Genomic DNA, 24,720 nt, shown 5'->3' with positions numbered 1-24,720 from the left:
GTGTTCTCACTTTTTTGTGGACAAAAAGCCTGCTTGCAGAGTAGGGAGGGATTTTTTTATTGCTTATAGTGATATTTCAGAGTTATCAAGGATGTCAGAGAGATCTGATTGCCACTGAAATTTTTATAGCAATAGTAGCATTGTCTTAATGTCAGGATAAAGGGTTCTATCATTGATTTTGCTGCCAGTAATGCTGGGCTATCCAGTAATGCTTTGAAGACATGAAGCTGATGAACCACTTTATACATGTCATGGTCTGTTCTCATTGTCAGTGAGGGCAGTACCTCATTATTTCAGTTGTTTCCTCTGTCCCTGTAGTTGAGGATGTGCCAGGCAAAGCCAGTGCCAGAGGGTGCATTTCCAAACTGCAAGACAGGGTTGTCAGCTGCACAGCCTGGTGCTAGTACTAACCTAGGTGCAGTAGTGAAGGATGCTGCAGCTGGACTGCCTTCATGCTGAGCTTTGCTGGACCATGTGGACTGGCATCACTACCAGTTTGGCTTGTTAAATTCTGCTTCTCATTTCTTACTACAGCTGCTGCTATGGGTATAGCCATACCTAGAGGCAGAGAGTTCCTGCTTCTGAAGATGATGATTAGAGTGAAATGAAAAAACAGTTGAAGGCTGTAAGGAAAAAGAGAGTAGGGGAAAAAAGGGAGTGAACTGAAATTCTTCAGTTTGTTTCTGTGATAGAACCGAAAACTAACATCAGTTTTCTTCATTTGACATTGTGTTTTAACTACACAACTATCTTTTATCTGGAAACTACAGAGTTGCAGAAGGTTTGGGTTGGAAGGGACCTTTTGACATCATGTTGTCTGCTGTGTATATCATTTGTAGATGCAATACAGAGGTGTTCCTTACAATTTACATTTTAGGTGAGTGTAAGAGGCTTGCAGACTCTCATAGTGTTTGATTCACTCTAAAAATTTCACTGTAAATCCTACACTTAGAAGGTGAGAATCAACCCTGAAAATTCACTTTTAAATCAGGGATACATCTGCCTTCAAGGTCATTCACGGTGAATCTGGCTACTCCCTTTTCCATTTCCGTTTTCCCCATACCCCTTATATACTGTTGATGTCATCTGCTACCAGCTTCCATAAAAAGACAAAGATGGAAGTAGTATTTTTTCATTATGATGTGGTCTGTTTTGGTTCTTTGTTTTCTTTGTGTCATTCTGCTGGATTATTTCCTTGTCTTTGTAGCAAAGCTTCATTAACCAGTCTCCTGTTTCATGAAGTATCAGTGCTGTATTTTAGGGAGTGAAAGATTTGTAAGGAAACCATATTACCTATGGCATTCTGTGATACAGGTAGTGCTGTTCAGTCTCACTGGCTGAATTTGTCTGTGATGGAGGAAATACTGAGTTGAAGAAGGAACATTCAAAATACAGTTATGTGTGGCTGTAAGAGAGAATGGAGAACTAATTTCTATTTATGAGGATGTATTTTCTGAAAGGTTTTTTTCCACCAGGTGATTATTAGTAATTGCTGCTGAATCAGTCTGAAAGGTGGGAGGTCCACTTTTTCCTCTGAAAACAGGATTCTCCTGTAGTTACAGTGGTTTCAGATATAGAGCTGGCACTTTCTAACTGAAAGAAGGAAATAACTAGATAGAGAAATAAATGCACACATTGCAAAATTTCTGAACAGGTATTTGTAGCATGTGTAAAAATGCTCTGTTCTGATAAATGGTTCTAGCAATGTTAGCACAAAAGTGTTATGCTAAAACTACAGACTTTTGTAGGAGCAGAGTCAGTATTTGTAGAACACACTAGGAAATTCACTTTGGAGACAACTGGCATCTATTCAGGTGGTGCAACAGGTGAAGTCTTGGACTGGAATGCAAAGCTCTGTCAGCTGGGAGGAGCTATAGTAAAGGTTTGGTTCTGTGGGACAGCTGTAGGCATGTTTATAGTGCAGAATATGAGGCTTTTCAATAATTGCAAATGTATTCTTTAATCCTCTGTTCTGCCTTTTGGTTTTTTTTTCTGCAGAATTCAGTTAGAAGCTTGTTATATTTGGTACCTGGAATTTTGCTACTCCTCTTAAATTCTCTCCCTTTTTAATCTGTCTGCACTTGGGCTGTACAACCTGAGTAAACAAGTCTTTTAAAATTATTAATATCACAACAGCTTATTTATATTTGGTGTTAACATCTCTGAACACATGTTTCAATCACTCAAATCCTATCCCTAGGGAGGGTCTTCCTATTATATTTATGTTGGAGCTTGTGTGCTGTTTTTCCTTTGGTTTAGAGGACCTGCATCTTCCTCTGTTGGGTCCTGAGTATTTCATTGTAGTTGTAGCACAAGCTATTTAGGACTTGAGGTGTTTCTCCTTGTTAGTCTAGCATCTAGCGCATGAGGACACTTAATGGGACTTCAAGCTGTATTTTTATACAGTAAGAAAGTATTTTTACTATGTGGAGACCTGTCTTCATCTCTGGATTGCCCAACCCCTCTGTCTCTCACTGCAACACCCTATGTGTTCCAGTTTGATTGTACCAAAGAAATGTGTCAGCACAATAACCAACAGCTCTGTTTTAAGAATGGAAGGAGAAAGGCAGAGATAGGAGAAAGGCAGAGAGGGGAGTCAAAGTTAAATCCCTGGTTCCTCTACAACCCTGAGGTGAGGTCTCACAACATATACCAGGTAACCTAAAATTAACATGAAAACATCTGCTTTACAAGAAGAGGTCACACCTTTTTCACTAAAAGCAGTGAAAACAGGCTGCACTTATAGCCAGAGGTTCTACTTGAACATCCAGAATACTAAGAGAGTCAAAAGCATACTTGAATTTGTAAATATAGAAAACCACTATAATTTGGAAGTTGAATACTTTTCTGAGCTACCTGTGCCAGCTGATTTCAGTTCCTGTTCACTTTTATGAATAAGTGTCAGGGGACAAATCTTCAAGGTGCAAATCTGAGTTGGACAATGGGAAGCTTATTCATTCAAGTAACTAAAACGGGTATTGTCTTTCAATTAGAGGTGATGAAACCAGTTCCTCCTCTCTCACAACTGATGTTGTATGCACTTACTGCACTTTGACTGAGTGTGCTGTTAAGACAGATAAATGACCTTTTATTTTGATCTTGCATTTTTGATTTAGAAAAATAAGTGACTTAATTTTCTTGAAGGGCTGTTATACAGTTGGAATATCTTTGGAGGTATGTGCATCAGCCATCTAGCAGATAAGGATGGTCTCTGTATCTGGGGGCTTCTGGATATGAGTGCACCACACATCAACAGTAGATGTTAAGATAGCTGGTTCAAAACCAGTGAATGTGATTTTTTTTCCCTCTCTTCAGCAGGCACCATGGGAACAATTTGTCTGAGAAGCAGTATGTCTCTGGCCTGATTGCAACATTTATTGTTGTGTTGAAAATCCAAGATCAAAACATTAGATATTAAAAGCTGAGAAATGTTTCTGTCTACAGCAGAAGGATTCAGCAGAAAGTGTTGTCTGCATTGCATTTCCTTATATTATGAGCTTCTGGCTAAAGCATTATCTTTAAAGGGCCCTGGCACTGATACCTCCTGAACATTTTGAAGACAAAAACATTGTCCAGAAACTCTCATGCATAGGAATGATGTCAGTTTTCTTTTCTGCTTGAAGACCAAATGACATATTTCAATTTATTCATGTGAAAAGGTGGATGTTACGGTCAGGGAAGGGATTTGGAAAAATGCCCATTTTCTCTTTTTCATCTGGCATAAATGCAAAAGCCTTCATGGATTACTTAAGTATAAAAGTCTTTTTGGGTTACTGGTTCAGGCACAACAGGGGAAGCCTTTCCATGTGACTTTTTTGGGAAGAAGGTGTAAAAGGGATTCAAAGAAGGAAAGGGTTGTGGTCTCTGGAGCTTTGACTGTTTTGTGTCATCAGTGGAGACCGAAAGCAGACAGGAAGTCTGTACTAAATTATTTCAGTTAATAAGTAAATGTGGAGTTGTGATTCCAAGATCACTGTTCTTCTTTATGCATTGCTGAGAAGATATGTAATCTAGTCTGAAATTAGATATACTAACAGAAAGAAGGGGAAAAGAAAAAACCATTTTGCTGTTGGATGGATGTCCATAGATTGTGATAACTGTAGTGAGCCTGAATTTGGTTTCTTGTAGATACATTTTTTGAGCTGTTAGTTTTGGCACTGGAGAAGAGACAAGACTTTTATCACTTTATGCTTTGAGTACAGAAACCAAAAGAAAAAATTATTCAATGTGTAGCTTTTTGTTGAATTTCATGAGGTGTTTAACACTGGAGAGTGAAAGCTGGACAAAAGGATAAAATGCCAGCCAATGTCACCAATAGATGACAAGTGAAGAACCTTTTGCTTTGACTATAGAGGCTTTTGCTGTGCCTGGCCTGGTTTCTTCTAAGAAAGATGTTGTAGACAGACATGGTCAGGAGTCTTCAGTAAAATTACTTGAAACAGAATTCTCAAAGCTTAGGCTTCTCGTATAAATATTATATGTTATAATAGAAATATTAAGGAATCTATAGGCCCAGTGTGTTATTTCTGGTCAGAGTTGAGGGTTGTCTTTAAGGGCAAAAGAAGAGAGATGGACACCACAAGTTAGCTAGTAATTCAAGTTGAACAGATCTTTAAATTGGCATCTCAATTGATCATGCCTGTGTGCATTTGAGCCTTTGTTTGTCTTTGTCTGTGAAGGGACATTTTAGCTAGTGTAGGTATACCTCTTATTCTCACCCATTTCCACTCTTCTTTCCCCTTTGAGCCAGTAAGCTGTTGTAGAATAGATTCTCTGCCCAGGGAATCCAAAGGAATTGTCCCTTTTATAGTACACTGAATTCACCTGTTCCAGTAGCAAAGGAGCTTCAAGGCTGGTGTTACAGGTTGAACACCACTTTTCATAATGGTACGATTGACATCAGATAGTGTAGGACAAAGTGTTTCCTTTTCAAAAGCAGATTGATGTTGAGGTCACTCATAACAAAAATTCAGCTAGAATCATTCTAGAAATGGCTACTCTAAAGGAAATGTAATCACTGTACTGTAATAACATGCTTCTTAATTTGGTGGGTACTGAAGTTCACTGTTGGTGGTCTGGGCCCATGATCTCGTTGAGCACTGGATCAGTGCCTGGGCTGATGCTGAGTTTCGTGTCCCACATTCAGTGACAGAGTCTAACCCTGAAGTGTTTTGTAAGAGGCAAAACCTTCAACTTATGTTTGTTTTTGCTTTTCCAGGAAATTAATATTTACTACAAACACCAAACTGTGTCCCAATGTCACACTGCAAAATATTGACATTGCAAATTTATCTGTAGTTATCCTAAATTGCACTTAGTAATCCATGGATGAGTTTGTCTTTCTGCTCAATTGCTTCCCCAAGAATCCAATGTTTTTTCCTCATATGCTTGAGTCTAATGAGAATTCAGTGTCTTTATAAAAGTTACTTTCAAGTTCCGTCAGTAGTCATTACTTTTTATTCAGAAATTCACCAATGAAATTTAGGGGCTGTGTTACAATGATTTTAATGAACCATTAACATCTCTGAAAGCTTTGGATTTCGTTTGTTAATTCCTGAGGAACTTCAATAATAAAACTATAATGAAATATCTTACTTGCGAGTTCTGTAGAGGTGCTAAGATGTGATGTGGCAAAATAAAACTTGAATGCTTCTCAGAGACTCAGCAGGATGAGAAAGGTCTGTCTTCTTGAGGTGGAACCTTCTTTTACCTGTAATATTATATTGGTGTTCTGATGTTTCCACAATGACTGAAGGAGTAATTTTTTTTTATTGAGACAGGTTATTTCAGCCAGCTGGGTTATGCTTTCTATAGTTTTGAGGAAGATGGTATCTCAGTGCCTAGTGCTCACCTTCCACTGAGGTGGAAGTCAGAAAACTCCTCTGCCTTACCTGTGTTGTTGGGTCCAGAGCACCATATGGTAGGGACAGTCTTCTGTAGTCCATATGTATAGTAGATACAACAGTGACAGTCCTAACCACTGCCATAATAGGACTTTGCCATAATATAAAAATTATGAATATTTAACTCCCATTTTATTATTAAAATTTAGTCCTCACTGGGGGTTTGTCTCCCTCCAGTTCTGTTATTCTATGTGCTTTTGAAGGGAGGTCAGTCTTTATTAACACCATAGTAATAACATTTCTATAAACAACAAATGGCATTAGTTCCCTTACTGGATAGATTTTATGGAAGACCTGTAAGGTATATTAGATCTATTTGATCAAAATTTCTTTTATGCCAGAAGTAAGCTGATGGGGAAGAATTCCTATTTGTTGAACATGGAACCAGTTTTTCTGTGCCCGGTCTGACTCTTTTTTTGCATGAAGTCTGTGTACTTCAGTAAGCTAAAAAATGTGTGTTTCTCTGGGTACTTAATATAATACACTATTGCATAGCTTTTGACTGTAGGGTTTGCTGAAATCTCATTCTTGGGAAAACCACCTAGAATTTTTTGTATGCTTCATCAATTTTTAAGATACTATTAGTGATAATTTCATGAAACAGCTGGTTAATGAGGCCTTTGATTTGGTACTCTGCAGTGTGCAAAATCTAGTTTAGAGACTTAAGTCAAAGCCACACTTTGTAAGAGTCATGAAAGTGTGTTAGATTGAGCAGAGGGACAACTAATGTTGGGACAGGAACAATTAAACTTCTAAAGTCTGCTGTAGTTATAATTAATATGAAAAAGAACTCAGCTGAAATGAGAGAGTTGTCTCTGAAGCTGAGTACTGCAAAATAAATAATTAACTGGTAGAGGCCTTGAGGAGCTCTGTCCCAATCAGCAGAAAGCATTGTGAACCGTGGCAGATATAATATAAAGATAGGCCTGAAACAAAAACCCCAAAGGTCAAGGATCAGATAGCTGAAGGAATTGGAGCTTTTGCTAAATCCTTCTTAAATCATGTCTTGGCTTCATGAGCAAAGATTTCAGAAGGGCTCTCTCCCCCCAAGCTTGCTGCAAGCATGCTGATGGCTGATAAGGGCAATGTGGGACAGGCAGTGCGGCTGCAAAAGGCCCAGCAGAAAGTGTCCTGTGAGGGGACAGGCACAGCACGGTGCTTTCTGTGCTGTCTTTTCTCCTCCAGGCTGATTCTACGTGTGTTCCCAAAGGAGGCAGCAGTGTTATGGATGCTGTGTATCTGTGTCTCCCAACTGGAGGCCAGAGGGGACCCCTGATGGCAGTCAGTATGGCCAAAGCTCAGGGATTGTTTCAGAGAGTCCTTGTGTCTCCTCTTTAGGGCTTCTCTGCTGCAGCAGGCAGTGGCAACTTCACCGTAGAGCACAATCTTAGGGAGGTGGTGATCCTCCATCCTGGAGACCTGCCCTGCCCAGCACAGCTGTGTCCTCAGTATCATGGCCTCAGTACTGGTGACCCCTGCCTGTTCAAGGACAGGGACATTGGTCACACAGTCAGTCCAGTGGATGTTTAGGATTGTACAGAGGCAGCACTGATGGAAGCGTTCCAGGAGTCTCAGGTGGTGGCAGTAGATGACCCATGGTTCAGACCCATATAAAAGAGTGGACAGTACAATGGCTCTGTAGACACTGATCTTTGTACTTTTTTTCAGGTGTTTATTGCTCCAGACTCTTTTATGAAGTCTTCCAAATGCACTGTGTGCCTTTGCTAATCTGTTGTATATCGCTTTGTTGATCTTGGTGTCTGAGGAAATAACACATCCCAGATAGCTGAACTGCTGGACTGACTTAACCTCTGACCTTCTTAAATACATCAAGAACAAAAGCCCTGCCAAGGGTCTGTGCAGCCAGTTGGTTATCAGTATAAAAGAAGCACTCAGAAAGGGCATGCCTACATCAGAGAAGCTAAATAAAATGTTGTTTACTGCTCACTTTGGATTCCCAAACTGAAATTCCATCTAATCTAACAAAAGTTCTAAATAAGGATACAGATCCTGTGGACCTCAGTCTTTCGGTGTTTTGAAAACCTGAATGCAGATGCAGGATTTTTAAAAAATATGAAGCATCCTGGAAGAGCTATTACTACTTTTTCTAATGATGATCTAGGAGGCGGCGCTGTTTTCTTTGTCCATGCAGGCATGAAGAACTCAAAGATTGCTCTGAGGGTGAGTGATGGTGAGAAAGTGAGCAACACGGTTGTGTTCTGTGTCATGGCAGTTCCTTTGGATGACAGAATTGTCAACAACTCAGGAATAGTACTACTACAAGGTTTTACAGCTCTGATCACACCTAGGCATCTGGCTATTAAAACAAATGCCAATCTGCAGGATATTGAGATACGGTATGAGATCACAGAGCCTCCCCAGTCTGGGGAAGTCCAAAGGCACATTCCCCCCAAAAGGGGGGAACAGAAGAGAGAACTCTTTCTCTCAGTGCTCTGTTATGTGCAGCTGTGTGAGATACTGTAGCACTTTTAAAGAAATTCAGCTGGAAAATGTTGCTGACCAGTTTAAATTCAAAGTTAGCATAGGGAACAGAACCAGTGAAGAGCACACATTTCGTATAAATGTCAAATGGTTAAGGTACAGTTTATTGAAACATACTCCTATAGAAATGGAAAAATCAAAAAAGAAGTGCTTGAATTCATATGATCTTGTTGCTGTAATTGTGGATCTGGAAATACCTGAAGGTTTTGAAACTTTAAGATTTTAAACTGCTGTCACTACCAAATAATGGACAAATACTACTTAATGGCCAGCCACTGAAAGAAGACTCAGTCTTTAGCCAGAAAGATACTACTGATCAAAAAGTGGCATATGAATTAATCAGCAGATACCATGAAGACAACTGTGATTCATTTAGGTTCCTCATGTCTGCAAAGTATCTGGAATCAAATTTATACCACTTTGAAGTCTACATCAAATCAGATTTCAGAAACATAATTTTGACCATGGTCTGTTACTGAAGGTGAAGAAGAGTTAATAACAAGCACAATTTTTTTTGTACAAACACCAGATAATACAACTTTCTGTTACGAAGTTTTACAGTTTCCTAAGCATGGGAAACTAAAACTCATTAATTTCTCAGGTTCATTCAAGGGTAATGACAATTTCACCACTTTCAGTAGCAAGGATATAACTGATAAGCACCTTATGTATGTGCATAACAATTCTGAGACAGCATTTGATGAATTTCTTGTCAGTCTCCAGTGAAGAGTCAGGGAAGGGAGCCAGCTTTGATCCAGGAGTAGAACCTTTGTCAACAGGAATTAGATTCAGCATTTCTTTCCAGCTAAAGAATGATGAGAAACCAGTATGTGTCATTGATAAGATATTTAACATAGTGAGAAATGGGCAGTGATTATTAACTTCAGCAGATCTTTGCTATCATGATCCTGATTCTGATTTTGATCATGAGCAGTTGCTGTATACAAGACATGGGATTTCTAACAGGGATTTAGTGCTAAAAATGATACTTTGCACAAACTCTACCAATTCAAACAAGCAGACCTGGAGCAAAAGCAAATCCTGTGTATTCACAGTGGTGTGGATTTTGGGTGTTTTGTGCTCTTTGTGACAGATGGCAAGCACTATACCTCCTTGCTTCTAGAAGTTAGTGCCACTCATCCTTAAGTTAGGTTGGAAAATGATACAGGCTTGTTGGTTCAAAAAGGGAAAGAGGAAACAGTTACAACTGCTAACCTAAGTGCTATTATAAACAAAGATACCAGAAATGATTATGAGATTGCATATGAGATATTATCTTTCCCAAAATATGGAAGGATATATGTAAATAATCTTTTGATGGATTCCTTCACTCAACTTGATCTGATAGAGATATGTGATCTATAGTCATGATGACAACAACAACCTTGTTGACACATTTAACTTTATGGTCCATGCTAGAGATGTTCATCTGGATGCTTATGTGCACATTCATATATATTTGGAAAGTCATCAGTCACCACCAAGGATTGTGATTAGAAACAATCTCCTAGTTGAAGAGGGAAAACCAGTTAAATCAGTAGAAGAAAACTGCAGATAAGTAAACCTTGTCCATGTCTCTAATTTTGGCAGCAGATTGTCTTCACGGGCTTCTCACTCAGCGATTGCTATGCTGCCAGTCCACCTGTCTTTTCATAGCTTCTTTTAGTTTTCACTTAGTAAGACACATTCTGGATGCTTAATTCTGAAGACACTAACACTAGAAAGCTTTGTCTAGAAAAGAAATGTATTCTGTTAAAGAGACTGCCCATAGTTTTTTACTATGTTACATATTGGTGCTTGAGAAGATGAAGATTTTTTGTTTCAGTGATGAGAGTTGTTTGTACTTGGTGTTCGTGTGTCGTTGTTAATTGAGCTAGCAGGAAATACCAAGGGAGAAAGGGTTTTATTTTATTCAGTTTGCAGTTGGCCTTATTAACACTGCCTGAGGAGTGTTTTTAAAGCATCGAGAACCAGGGTCGTTTGTCTTGGGGTAGTACCTTCCCCCCGCGGTGTGTGCAGCGCTGCAGTAACCACGAGGGGGCCCCGGCAGCTCATGGTTGCGCTGCCCGAAGCTGTTTCCGACAGGGGTCTGTGGTACTTCGGCTCTTCATTCCTTTTCGAAATTTACAAATTTGGGGCTCCCTTGACACATTATTTCGGCAGCCTGCTTTGACAGAGTACTTTGGGTGTCTTTGTCAACATTTTGAAAGTTAAAATTATTTCTAACCTGACACTATTTGCATCACCTTCATTAATAAGTGCTAGGTTTGTTTCTGGTGGGGATAGTCAATATAATAAATGGTGGTCCTAGGATTTGAATAGATTTGAATAGTGTTAATGAAGGCAGGCAGTATATGAGTAGTATGTACTTAAGGAGAGTCTAGTCATCATGATACACGTTTTCTCCGGTTGCAAAGTTGATCTAAAAGGCTTCCTTTTAATCTTAAAAGATACATTAAGTCTCTTGGTTTGACACAGGGCTTGGTGGGTGGGATGGTTTGCACCTAGGTGATTGTTGTGGTTTGCTAGGGCATCTTGAGGGCTCTTAATGAACCGCATTGCTAAGAAAAGTACCAGGAATAGTGATGATGAGGGTGCAGAGATTTCACTGTTGTCTTTGCACAGCCTTCAGACCCTAGATCTCTTGCTATTAAGTGTACTGAAAGGTCAGACCTGCTGAGGCAGATTCTGCTGCCTGCTGCTCTCTTGATCCACAGTTGGACAGGACAAGGGAAGCATTCTCACTGGCACTTCATTAGAGTATTGACTATGTGTTGGGTATTGCTGATACAAAACTGTAATATTCCCTTCTTTAAAAGTTTATGATAAGAATAATACAATGCAATCTGTGAAAATCTAGGCTGTTAGAGATCATAAAAATATTAATTCAGACAGTGAAGCTATTACTGTGATCTAAAATGGAGTTAAAACCAGGACTTGCTGACTTGTTTCTAAATCTGCCCCTCCCGTATTCCTGAAAAAAAAAATTAAAAATTGTTACCCTTTGCTCTTAATGACCAAAGTTTACTTTTTAATGTTTTGGCCTTTGAAAAAACAGTTACCACTGTCACTTCGGTTTCAGTGCTTTTTCAGATTGATTGGTGAATTGATTGATGCATAAGATTATTATTTGTCTTTGTAACCATAGCCCTCAATAATCATAACATATTTATTGTGGACACTGTGTCTGTGTAAATCAAAAATCTCCTTTGTTTAAAGGCCTACAGTCAGATCTGATGAACAAACCTAAATTAGGTGACTCTGAAAAGCAGAATGATATGGATATGGGTCAGCTAACAAACCTGTGATCACAGTAAGCTAACTGAGAGGCATCGAGGCAGGGTAGATACTTAGGAATAGGTCTTAAGGAAGCTAAGAAGAATATTTTTAGGCTACATCATCCTCAATGCTGTATGGTTCAGTTTACAAATTGGTTGTGTCTAAACCATGCATTTAATTTTACATAATTAGTTGTGTTGTACAGGGAAAATTGATTACCATAAAGAGGATCGTGTCCACAACAGACAGCACCTTGCCCTGTGCAGAGACTTCTGGAGAAGAACAGAGTCAGTTCACAAGCATTTTGGTGGTACAGGGTGAAACTTTCCCTGGTTAAAGTAGTTATGGTGGTACTCTACAGATATCAGCACAGCAAGCAGGAATGTGTGTGTCTAGTTGCAGATGGGAGCGCTATGTGTCCAGTCAGAAATTTTTCTGTGTGTCTCTTCTGGTGCATTGCTGGCATTGAACTGCAGTCTATTAACAGAGCTGAGGCTGTATAGTACACTGCAGTGCAGCATATGGATTTTTCTAAAAATAGGCTTCCCAAGAACACAGATGAACTTAACCAAAGTTGGTCCTCTCTGCTGGGAGACAGTTGGCATACCCAGAACCATACTGCCTTTGTGCCTGTGATTTTGCTGGTCATGCATAAACAATTGCTGAGCAATAAACTTTATTTTTGCTATGGATACTATATACCTACATGCATACTAGTAGGTACTAATATGCACGTATATGTTGGATTCATATGCAGAATAAGACGAAGCTGGCAGTCAAGTTATGTACTGGGAGGAATACACTGAGATGATCCTTCAAAGTAAATTGCACATTGTAAGTAGACAGGAGAAAATGGATTTTTCTTAGACCTGCTGAATAATGAGATGAACTAGGTATTCTTGTGTAGGCTGTTACTTGCTGGTCCCATGTTCTAGACAAGCAGTCTGCCCTCTTCAAGGACATTTCTAGTGGTGAATGTTGACTAATAAACTGTGTGTTCATTTAAAAAGAGCTGCATTAGAAGGCCAGGGATGCTGAGGTGGATATATGAAAGTGTTAGCTCTCTCACTTCAGAGGCATCTATAAAATCCTTCTTTAGCCTTTTCTGTTGTTACTGAGGCTATGAACACCATAGGAAGAGGTAAACAGTAGGTGGAGTTTCAGGAGGACAAACACCCAGACATTTAAGGAGTTCTTTTTTATTTTCCTATAAAAAGTTAAAAGTAAGAGAAGTTTTAGGGATTTGTTTGGTTTGTCTTAGTGGGTTTTTTTTGTTTGTTTTTGGTTTTTTTTTTTTTTTTGTTTTTGGTTTTTTTTTGTTTTTGTTTTTTTTTTTGTGTGTGTGTGGCAAATTTATGACATGCTTAAGTATTTACATTAGCATAATGTGTGAGAAAAAGAAAATTCTACTCACCTGAGAGGGTGTGTAATGTATGGTAATAATCCTTACATTTAATATAAAGCCTTTCCATGAACAATAGGTGCATAAGGCATATGTTTATTTAGAAACTCTTCAACATTTTAGGTTTAATTTCCTAAAATTTCCACAATTTCTATTGTAATTTTTTTTTTCTGGTTTGAAAATTGAAATAGAATACTTTGAAGAAAATCTCTGTCCTGCCATTATTTGTTGTTTTTATATATATGTTTATATATATTTATGGTATAGCAATGTCAAAATACTGTATCCTCCTCTTGCCACAAGAGGGCCATATTTTCCTAGAATTGCTTTTTTAACCTCCCCCCCCCCCCCCCCCCCCCCCAAATTCAGACACTGTTTTTTTTTTTTTCCTCATTTAATTGCTCACTCATCAGAGGATTAAGATGGCTGTGAATATAGAGTATCTGGTAGGAGATTCAGCATGCAAGGAGATACCGATAAGGTGAAGGCTGTAAGTAGAGCAGAATGGATTATTTCTCAGTGGGCAGGGTCATGAACCTTTTTTTGGGCAGATGCCTATGAAATGAGTTTGTCACGTGCCAGATTTGTGTAAGGCTACATCTTGGTAATTCAGATGCAGTTTTGGTGTTCTTGTAGGAGGACTTGATCCTAGACATGAAAAGCAAGTCACTAACACAGCATTTGAAGTGTTCTGAGTGTTTTCTTCCTTACAGCCCTTTTCAGCTCTTGGATCTTCTTTCAGTCCTCAAGGATCATGTTGCAGGTCATGGAGCACCTCAGCATGTACAATACATTAGAAAAGCATTGTGTGTTAGGGTGCTGGAGCAATAGAAATAGAAATGGCTTTTAGGAAAAAAGCTCATTTTTTTCCTTTAGTAAGAAAAGAATTGAAAACATTTTTGACATTTAATGTCATTCATAGTAACGTGTTTGCATAGTCCTTCCTAACATTTTTGTCTATGCTGTATGTGACTCTATTTTCTGCATAGACAAGCCTGAATCAAGTGCTGCTGAGATGAGCTAAGAGTCTCAGTGCACAGCCAGTGACACTGATGTGTTTATGTGGTGCTGCTCAGTAAGTCAAACTTTGCAATTATTTAACATCCTGTGTTTTCACAGGTGGCATCTTTTCTGGAACTTTGATAGCCATAATTACATTACTGAGAAATAAATACGCCAAGGGAGAAAGTAACTGCTTCCTGGTTGCAAGATATCTTCTGTTATAAAATACAACACAAAAAATTTTCCTTACCTTTTTTACTGATTAGAAAACATTTTATTTCAGGATCTCAATTTCCATGGAATGTATTTTATGACACTGTGTAGTCTCAATTTTTTCCTCCACTGAGATGTCATGGCAAGAATCCCAGTGGCTTTGAAAGGTTTTCTTCCATGGGTTTTATTAAACAATAAAATTTATAATTAAGGAAAAATTTATGATTACTAATTCTTCTTTTTTGGCAGAGGTAGAATGCCCTTTGTCAAGGACCATATTCCCTCTTCAACTGTTTGGTGTTGTGTTCTCACCAGGCATTTAAGTGTTCTATGACCTTAAGAAGACAGGAAGGGATGATGCATCTGCGTCTTGAAGCTCAAGCTGAGGTTTTTGAAGGCTCAGGACATTAGGATTGTATGCTATGTGAACTCTGCATGGAAAGAACTGGTACTGCTGTACTGAATATTTAATTTCACATGTAGAGAAACATTTCTTGTTCTTTCCTAGTACTTCAGTCTGTAATTCTAAAAAAATACAGCAAACGTGAACAGTAAAATGGGCTGGTGCTTACAGTTTCCAAACAAGAAATTATCCAGTGAGACATGGATGAAGCTCAGATAGCAGTTCTTTCTGCCTGAAAGAAGTATCTTGCAGTTTCTTCATATCTTAAGCTAAAAAAACCCCACTACACACACAAAATCCAATTAATAAAAAAAAAAAAAAAAAACCAACCACAAAAAGCATTTAGATCTATCAGAATTGATTAATGGATTTCATACCATACTTCCAAATGCTGGTTAGGTATTTTGTTCAGAAGCATGAGCTTGAAAAGTGCTAAGCAGCTGTTAGAGGTTTTGATTTCTTCATCTCTACTGGACTGAACACCTCTGTGGGTTATTTGATGCACTGGAAAAGGGCCTTTTGAGTGTGTTGTTGAAGGAAATAATGCAGGAATAAACCAAGAAGTTTTCCAGCTGTATTTGAGATTATGCTGTCCCCAGGCTGGTTTTTTTTTCTTTTCTGCTGATGGAAATAGAGCAAATTGGATGTCTTGCCTGCTGTGTAGTATATGACACTAATATTCATGTGTATGTGTTGGAAAGGAGCTCTTTGTCTCAATTATCAAAATACAATTTGTTATGTTTGTAAGAGTTTGAATAGTGCTTGACAAAGAGACCACTGGTGCTGCAGCTGTCTAAAACTAAAACTCATGTAGGGTGTGTTTGCTTGTATTATTTTGTGCTCTTATTTTTGAAAAACCGTTTGCCAACATTAACTATTTTAGTCTGTGATCAGAGATTTGGATGGACAGTAAGGAGACCTGTTGAGCTGGTAGTGTTGCACAGCACAGATCTTTCAGCTCTTTGTTCTATTACTTTTTACTTTTTTTTTTTTTTTCTTTTTCTTTTTCCTTTTTTTTTTTTTCTTTTCTTTTTTTTCTTTTTTTCCTGAGTCTGGGTGGAATCAGTCACAGAAATAACTATTGATGACCTCTGTACAGAAGACAAGATCTTCTTCAAAAGAAGAACTGATATATTCCATTACACCACCTAGCAGTGGGCACTTGGTTCTCAAGGCTTCCCCAAACAAGAGCATTGTTAGTTTTACCCAGGCTCACATAAATGAAAGGCAGATGGTATTTGTACACAATGGTATGTGGTTTCAAAAATACCTCCTGTTACAAAAAATACTGGTCCTGTTCAATATATTTGTGTTTGTAATCCTCTGAAGATCTCCTTGTAATATTACAAAAGTCTCAGACCACCAGTTAGGGATGCATGATCTCACAAATAAATAGGAAAGCATCTGATGACTTCTTATATGTGTACCACCAAGAAATCTTGCTGTATTACTGGTTCAGTTGGTATCAGCCTTCTTTCTGAATGTGGGTTTGCAGTAGTGGAACATTGCATTGTAGCTTTCAGAGATGTGAAATCCACTTTTTTGACCCTTGTAATAGAGAATCTCCTGAAGCCTGCCTTTTTTCCTGCAGTGCAGAGCTGTTTATGCTCCAGCAGTCTCTCTCATGCCACAGTGTAGTTGTGTTCCTGAGAAGCTCTGGCAGTGAAGTTATGGGTCAGTCTGGGTGATGTCAACTTCTCTTGCAGACTATGAAAGAATTTAGCATTAAACATTGACTCTTTTCTGCCAGGTACCAGAACTAGGGGTAGGGTTATTTGTCCTGCTGCTACAGATAGAATGTGTGGGCAAAAAGAAATAAGGGCAGCTTCATTCATCCTTCAGTGGCAGTGCTAGGAAACTGCAGGAATGAAGATCCCAGTAGGATTCCAGCAAGTGGAAAAGATAGGGCTTTTGTAGGTCACTAGCTGCCTTTCTTCTGCTCCATCCCTATATTACCTCAGATGAAAGAGGAAAGGAGGTGTGAAAGGAGGAATAAACTAGTTTTGGGAAAGGAGGTGGAAGAGGTACAGCACTGTCTTGCCAGATCTCAGGCAGATTGGAATTATTTTGAGTGCTCCCTTGAGTGCAGCAATCACTCCAGATCTGTTCTGTGTCTTCATGTGGCTTGATGCTCTGACTTCCAATGCACTGTCTTGCAGAGCACATATGTGTTGCTGCAATTATTTTACAAGCAGCTGCTGGTGAGCTGTAAGTATCTCACTCAAATAATTTGGTCAGGAAATGAGAAATACAGAGCATGACAAAAGTGAGTCAAACTGTTAAAAAATGTGCTAAATGAGACTTTGACATGTAAAAACCCATGTTGTGGTAGGGTGGTGGTAGTCTCAGTGTGAGGAAATGAATTGAATCTATGTTTCAGAAAGGTCACATGCACATCTGGAGCCATAGCAAGTGAATCTTCATTAATAAAAGTAAAAAGAACAGCAGATTTAATTTTTGAGTGAGTGGGGGTGTGGGTTGTACAGTAAATTTCAAATGTAAAATTCTCAGGTTGTGTGTCAGCTCTCACAGCTGGTCTGGCTCTGCCATCTGCTCAGCCTAATGGCCTCCTGTGTTTCAGAAAGTACTTTGGACGTTTTCCTTCTTTTCCTTTCTCAGTCTATGATTTTCTTTCCTCATTTGTCTTGGACTGTTGCTAGAAGCATGCTTCTTACTCTCTTATTCTTGCTCCCAGCCTTGTCCTGGGGCCTTTCCTTATCTGATTTCTGTCACTTAGCTCTTTACCCCTTTTCTCTTCATCTGCTCTGTCCCTCATCTTCAGTCTTCCAGTGTGTGCAAGACTTCAGCTACTCCTGGGAAGCATCCCCAGTTCATGTTCTCCACAGCCTGGCATCTCCTCTTCATGCTTACTCTATCCCTTACCAAGAGGGAGTGCAGCATCTTCGTGGCTTAAACTGTCGTGGCTTCGTGGCTTCTGTCCCTTGTTGCGTGGGACGAATCTCGCCGCCAGGCTCTGGCATCTGTCCCCCCACTTCCGGGACCACACCCAGCCTAACCTGCGCATGCGCACCAGGGCCAGCCCCATCCGGGCACAGGCGGGGCGAGCACCGCCAAATCTTGGCACCTGCTGCCTACATTTCCCCCCCTTTTTTTTTTTTTTTTTTTTTTTTTTTTTTTTTTTTTTAAGTTTTTATGGGGGAAAAGATGACAAATACGCGAAGATCTTAGATGCGTGGTGCCTCGTTGTTCAGAGCCGGTGGTACTGGTCTGCAGGGAGAGGTTGGTGAAGACGACGAAGCCGCAGAAGCTGAGGGCCAAGGGCATCATCTGCGAAGCCTGCAGGCTCCTGGGGGAGAAGGCGCCGAAAGCCTGGCACATACAAAGGCCGAGCCAGGTGACGGTGAAGCGCACCAGGGTGAGGCCGAGGCTGGGGAAACCCAGCCGCACGCACAGCCACCTTGGCTGAGGGGCTGCCCCTCTCTCTGCAGCCTTCCGTGGGGCTCCGCGGCAGCCGGAGGTGCTGCAAGCCGCGGTTTCCGCCCCATCATTTTCCGGTGTTTCGACTTCCGGGCCGATATCCGATAGGAGTTCGGTCACGGTTTGGTGGGGCTTTCCGGACATGCCCTTTATGGCAGGCTTGCCCCTGGTCAGCCCCAGATATACTTGTTCGTTTTTTCCTTCCTCCAGGGGTGGCGCCGACGGGGTCATGGTCGGCGTTCTCTCGGGCTCCCCCCCCTCGGAGGGTGGTGCTGAGGGGGTCACGGTTGGCACTCTCTCGGGCTCCTCCCCCTCGAAGTGGGGTGCCGAGGAGGTCGCAGTGGGCATTTCCTTTGGGGGAAATACCTCGGTCTTTCGTAATGGGGCCGCGGCGGTGGCAATTGCCACTTCTATTTCGGCTTTCATAAGAGCTAATAGATTGCAAACAACCCGCCAGGTGTTGTCCGCACCAATAATGTCGCCGTTGGTCTCCTTATAGTGGAGACTTGCCAGCAGACTATGCACCTCCCCCCGGAGGTTCCAGGTGGTCTCAGGACCCGGATAGCGGAGGGGTTCCTGGCTTTCCGCCTGGACTACAATCTGCTCGGCAACGGCGGTGCCGGTAGGTTTGCTTGTATAGGATTCCATCATCGGTTTTACTGATGTCGATGTCGAAGAGAAGAAAGGGTTTCTCTTACCCGAATCTTTCGGGGTATCGAATGGTCTGTGGAGAAGGGTCACTTTCGGACGAAACGCTCGGGGAGACGGTTTAGACCGAAATTGTTGCTCGCATTCTCCACCAGATGTTGCGTGGGACGAATCTCGCTGCCAGGCTCTGGCATCTGTCCCCCCACTTCCGGGACCCCACCCAGCCTAACCCGCGCATGCGCACCAGGGCCAGCCCCATCTGGTCACAGGCGGGGCGAGCACTGGCAAATCTTGGCACCTGCTGCCTACAGTCCCTGGCTCCTCCTCATGGCACTGCAGATCTTTACATCTGTACATGGCAGTGACTCTCTATCCTCGGGGTCTTTTGTACCACCAAAGAAAGCCTTTTGTACTTTGTTTTTATGCTGCTAACATTAGATTTCATGAAAGTCTCCCTTAATCTTTTCTCAGTCTTGCAAGTTACATTATGCTGCTTGTTCTTCACTGTGAGTGGCAACTCTGCCTCTTTGTTCTAATGTTTTCCCCTTACATTTTGTGTTTGTTTCCTCTGTAATATCTGATTGTTCTGTCACCTCCATAAAAGTAGGGCCAGAACATATCTTTCCTTTTCTGCACTCCTTTCAGTGTGAGAATTCCTTCCCTTTTCCACCATCACTTCACTCCGGGGTGCTTCCATTCCACTTTCACAGTACGGTGTCTGCCCTTAAACCCTGAGAGTGTTTTCTGTAGGGCAGTTTTGCATTGAGCTCTTGTTGCTTCTGTGTCTTTTCAATGCAGTTTTTACAATCCCCTTTCTGGTGTCCCTTTAATCACCTTTGATGAGATAGTCCTTTAAAAAACTTGTGGTAAAGTGCTACATGCTCCACCCAAGCAGCACTTTTAGTTCTGTTCCTGACTCTGCCAATGACCAAAGCATCTGTCAATCATATAGTTGGCCTGTGGGGCTAAATAGTAGACTCCTTAATGCCTTTTTTAGATTCACAACTACTTGTGCATTTTTATCAAGAGAAACATAACAGAATGAGAGCTTTTAAAATAAAAATGATATGTGATCTGATCTTCCAGAGCTGCCTCAGTGCCTGGGTGTAAATAAGACCACTGCCTGGGGTAGTTATTAACTAGAATCTCAGAAGCAACTCAGTTCTTCTGCATTGTTAACTTACTGTTAGGCAAAGGGTGCTGATCCTCACCTGAAAGTGCATGGCACCCTCTCACTTTAAGGCTATATGTGAATGTAGCATGATCTCATAGCTAAATTGGGCAAAGCAAACAGAAGACTAACTGCAACAGTTAATGTTTCACCCTTAGTTCTCTCTTCCTGCCCAATTAAACAATCAGAGCATCTACTTAAAGTAAGATTTTAGGAAACTGTGTGTAACTCAGTTCTGAGAGATATTTTTACAGGAATCCACTCTGTCTCCTGGATTTATTTTGCAGTCACTTGTGCCAAAGTACACACAGGTCCTAAGATTAAAGAAAAAATGTGCATTTCTTATGATGACACGTTACCTCTGAAATAGTTCAAGCTGTGACAACATAATCTCTTCAGCAGAGCTGATTCAGAGCAAAGGCTCAAAGTAAACAACCTGAGAGTTCTCTCAGTCCTTTAAATGTAAGTAAAAGTGAAAGAGCACGCTATTTTTTTTTCTTCCAAATTCCTTCTTTTCCAAACTGTCACTGCTCAAGTAGTTTGGTCCCTCCTAAGATATAATAAGAGTAGGAAATTTGGAAGTTGATGTCTCTGCAAGTTTATCTTTGTTTCAGCTCCATTTGTGTCAGTGAAGAAAGAAGGAAGGGAAACTCTACTTACATCTAAAGGGTGTTTGGCCTTCAATGTAAGTAACAGCCAGTCCTTCTTAATTGAGAAGGTGTTCTCTGCATGAATAATTTATTTAATTCTAATTAAGATGTAAAGGTACTTTTGAAAAATCACTTCAGAGTCACTTTTGATATATTTCACTGTAGCAAAAGGTCTCCAGTGTATGTTTCTATGTACTGGATGACACACAGAATAATGAGAATTTTTTTTTTTTTTTTTTTTTTTTTTTTTTCCTACAGGAGCAGTGTCTGGAGGCTTTAACTTTCAGGTAACAGATGGTTTGAACTTTGCACCTCGACAGATCTTTAGCATCACAGGTCAGATGCTAGTCACTAGCCTCTGTAAACAAAGGTCTTGAAGTCTTTCCAGGTATGTTTTTAAAGATTATTGTGATTTTGTCTAGTTGAAAAAAATTGCAAAATATATGGTTATTTGTCAGATAGGTATCTGGGCAAACTATAGAAAACTGTACCTGGGATCTTCTATCTGCCTGATTTTTAAAATGACAGGTTTTCTCAAAATGACATATTGCTTTATTGTTTCATAGACTTTAACTTTTTCATATATGCATGTGTTTGAAGTCATGGAAATTTGCAGTGGAAAAAATAAGAACAGTGGTGACAATAATACTGGCTGTGTAGGCTCTGAACATTCCCCATTCAGATTTTTTTAGAAGCTGTATATTATATTTATTTTCTTAAAGGTGTCTTGGCTGGTTGTGATTTTGCCTTGTAAAAGAAGAGTGAAGCTTGTGTTGTTGGCATTCTGAATAGCACATGTAAGTTCACCATATTGCTGATTTGTTTTCCTGTTGTTTAAGCTGAGCTATGGAGAGCAGCACAGGCTCTCTTGTGAATCAGGAGGACTGAAATCTTTGATTTGTATTTGCGCATTTGGAACAAGTTGGATCAGCAGCTAACTATTTTTTAAACGAAATCTTGCTCCTGCAGGAGTTGATGTGCTAAGTGAGCCTTACCAAAGCCATTTACTGCTTGCATTGGCAGGAGTAATCTCTCACTGAGTTAGTAAGCTAACATTAATTGCAGGATTAGTGGAGTAATGAAGATTAGTCTTCTTCCAGCAATGCCTTGCATCACACTTCTGTTTGTGCTATGTTCTTTTTGCTCCGAGCATGATATCTACTGCAAGGGAGAGACTGAAGCTTGGTAAAGATCTACAGGTGATTATTTGTACCTTCATTCATTAATTTGATACAGAAGAGGAGCACTTTGGCTTCTTAAACTTCCTAGATATGAAAAGCATAAACAAAGGCTTGCAACAAAAGCCACTTAAACAAAGGCAACAAAAAATGAGATTGTAGAAGCATGATCTTCTAATTCAGTCGATATAAATGGGATTCACATAAATCTACTTATATTAATCTGTGATTTTGGTGTGTTAGGTTGCATCAGGCACAGGGATTTCCAGGAATTCTTTCTTAAGCCAAAGATAATTACAAGAAGAGTACAACTGATACTAACATAGAAGGATGTCTCTAAACTGTCTATCAGATCTCCAGTTTGCAAAATACAGTATTTTTTTTTCGTCACTGCAAGCTGAAATTCGTCTAAGCTTACATGTTTTATGAATGCTCTCTTAATTAGCAAAATTCCTTTTTGTTGTTAAAAAGTATTACTAGCTTTTTCACCTATTATAAAGATGTTCTTGAGCAGAATGGGTTACAGTTGTCCTTGCTCACTATGATATGAATGTTATCAGCGTGATAGTGCAAAATGGTTAACATACACAAAAATCAACAGGCAGTGTTCCGTTACATTTTATGGAACTGCAGGAAAAGTTAATTTTGAGACAACTTGAAGAATCTGCTCTACAGGGAATGAAAATTTAATATATTGTGAAGAATTTGCCATGTCTTTATGACCAGGTATGAACTATACTCTCAAGCATATTGTTCCGCAATTTTGTAAGAGCATGTACGGCTGTTTTCTTTTGCTCTGGATACACCACATTTGTTTATAGAATTTATGGATTTTTTTCTTTTCAACAGAAGCTTGTTTTATTCAGTGTGCTCACTAAATTGACTGCAAGATACGTGAGCTTTTCTTATATATGCTAAATCTCAACAGTGTGAGGATTTGTTTTCTTCAGGGAAAGTAATTGCTCAAAGAAGAAATGAGCTGAGTTGCTCTTTGAGAGGAGACTTGTAGGTACTTGAAAGCTAGGCCAGGTTGGATGGAGCTTGAGCAACCTGGTCTAGTGGGAGACCAAACCCTCGCTCCTGTGGCAGGGGGGTTGAAACTAGATGGTCTTTAAGGTCCTTTCCATCTCAAAGCATTCAATGTTTGATAACCGTTTAGCAGTTACAGGCAGAATGCTCATACCAAAGCACTTTCGAAATCTTAAATGTAGGCAGTCAAAATGGATACAAGAATTATTAGATCCTGGTAGTGGCCTTGATGCTGTTGCATTCTACTTTTCTGAATTAGCTTGGACCTATTCTTCATCACCCATCCTTGCTGTTTGTCTTCCTCCCCTGACTCTGTTGCTTTCCCCTGTGTTTGGGTGAGGTTGGTTTTGCAATCTCTCCAGGCCCATATTTGGAAACAAGTAAACAGGGTTCTCACTGCCCTTTCCTTCACCCAGCCTGTTGACCGGCAAATAACCCTCTTTCCCTGTTGACATGGCAGACTCCACTGTAGAGCAGAACTACTGTGGGTGCTGGAAAAGGTTCTCAAGTCTGAAGACGGAAGTGGGTGAAGGAGATTATGTTCGGGGTAGAATTCCATTTTACAGGAAAGCATGAGGGACTATTGTCTGTGGCCATGGATGATATTTTATCCTCTCCTGTGCAGTGAGTGAGATCAGGTCTGTTAGGAACAAACAGGGACACGTGTTTGTGGCACACAACCTCGGTCTCCATGTCCCTGCACTGTGATAGTGGTGGTGAGGTGCCCGTGGTGCAGTTGTGAAATACTGTAAAAGTAACTTAGATTGCTAGGATGTGACTATGTTTGAGAATTACTCTGTCATACTCTGTTATGACAATGAGACCTGATTTGCGTAAGTGGGAGTTTATTGAGAAATAACTGTGTTTGTAGAAACAAGTGATCTGATTAATTGTTGTTCTCAGTTGTACATTCTTAACCTCATCTGCTTCAACAATGCAAAGTCATGCTTCCCTCTCTGCCTGCCACACAAAAAAGGGAAGAGAGGAAGAGGAGGGAGAATTTTTGAATTTGCTATAATGTGAGAGAATTTTTTCTAGACCTAAAGGACTGCTTTGCTTTTCAAAGTAATACGTAGACACAGAGGCATGGGAGTGTAAAAAGGTGAAAACAGGACAGAGATCTCATTTTATTACGTCACCGTCTTTCAAAGTAAATGGGGTTTGAACCAGATTACAACTAAATGTAAATAGGCATAATCCTGATGTTACTAAGGACTTGCAAAATATCCCCATTCTCGAGTTTGCTTACCATATTTTTTCTTCTGAATGTTATAGAAGGAACACATATTTTTGTGTTACTCCTGTATAAACATTATGCTGTTGAATATTGAATGCAATATTGAAGCTGTTCTTCAATGGAATTTATAATTCAGACTTCAAGGATATATACAGTGCTAGTGTCTGAAATTATGTATTGACACTAGAAAAGCCTGTTGCTCAAGAAAAAAAGAAAATGTAAAAATGGAGGCAGAAATGGAGGCAGGAGGAATAGGATTACTGGAATCTATTGCTCCTCCAGAGTATCATTAAGCATGAGATTTGGTTTGCTGAGTGTCTCCCATGAAACAGTGCATCAAAAAGAAGCCAAACAAAGGAGCTTTTTTCTTTTAGGAATTTACTAGGTTTGTTTTGTCATAACTATGTCAAAAATTGTCTTGGTTTGACTAAATGCTAGATGGCTTTTACAAATCTTTATAATATTTAAGCCAGAAGGTCCTGGTTAGTGTGGTGCTGTGTAACAAAGGGTTTTGTTACCCCTCAGTTTTCGTCCATTTTAATAATGTATTATTTCACTTCAGGTTGTTGTTTCTGTTGTGTGATGTTTTGCTAATCTGTTTAATCCAGTGTTTATGTTTAAATTTTGCTGAATGAAAATCGTATTTCATATCCATAAAGTGTGGT

General features: G+C 39.9%; 1 pseudogene; it reads left to right on the top strand.

Moving 5' to 3' along the window:
- The window catches only part of LOC139789724 (chondroitin sulfate proteoglycan 4-like), a 28,951-nt pseudogene that overhangs the window by 856 nt on the left and 3,375 nt on the right, over positions 1-24,720 (top strand).

The sequence above is a fragment of the Heliangelus exortis genome, chromosome Z (assembly GCF_036169615.1).
Source record: "Heliangelus exortis chromosome Z, bHelExo1.hap1, whole genome shotgun sequence".
Taxonomy (NCBI): Eukaryota; Metazoa; Chordata; class Aves; order Apodiformes; family Trochilidae; genus Heliangelus; species Heliangelus exortis.
The sequence above is the reverse complement of the archived record's forward strand: the minus strand, read 5'-3'. Positions and strand labels throughout refer to the sequence as shown.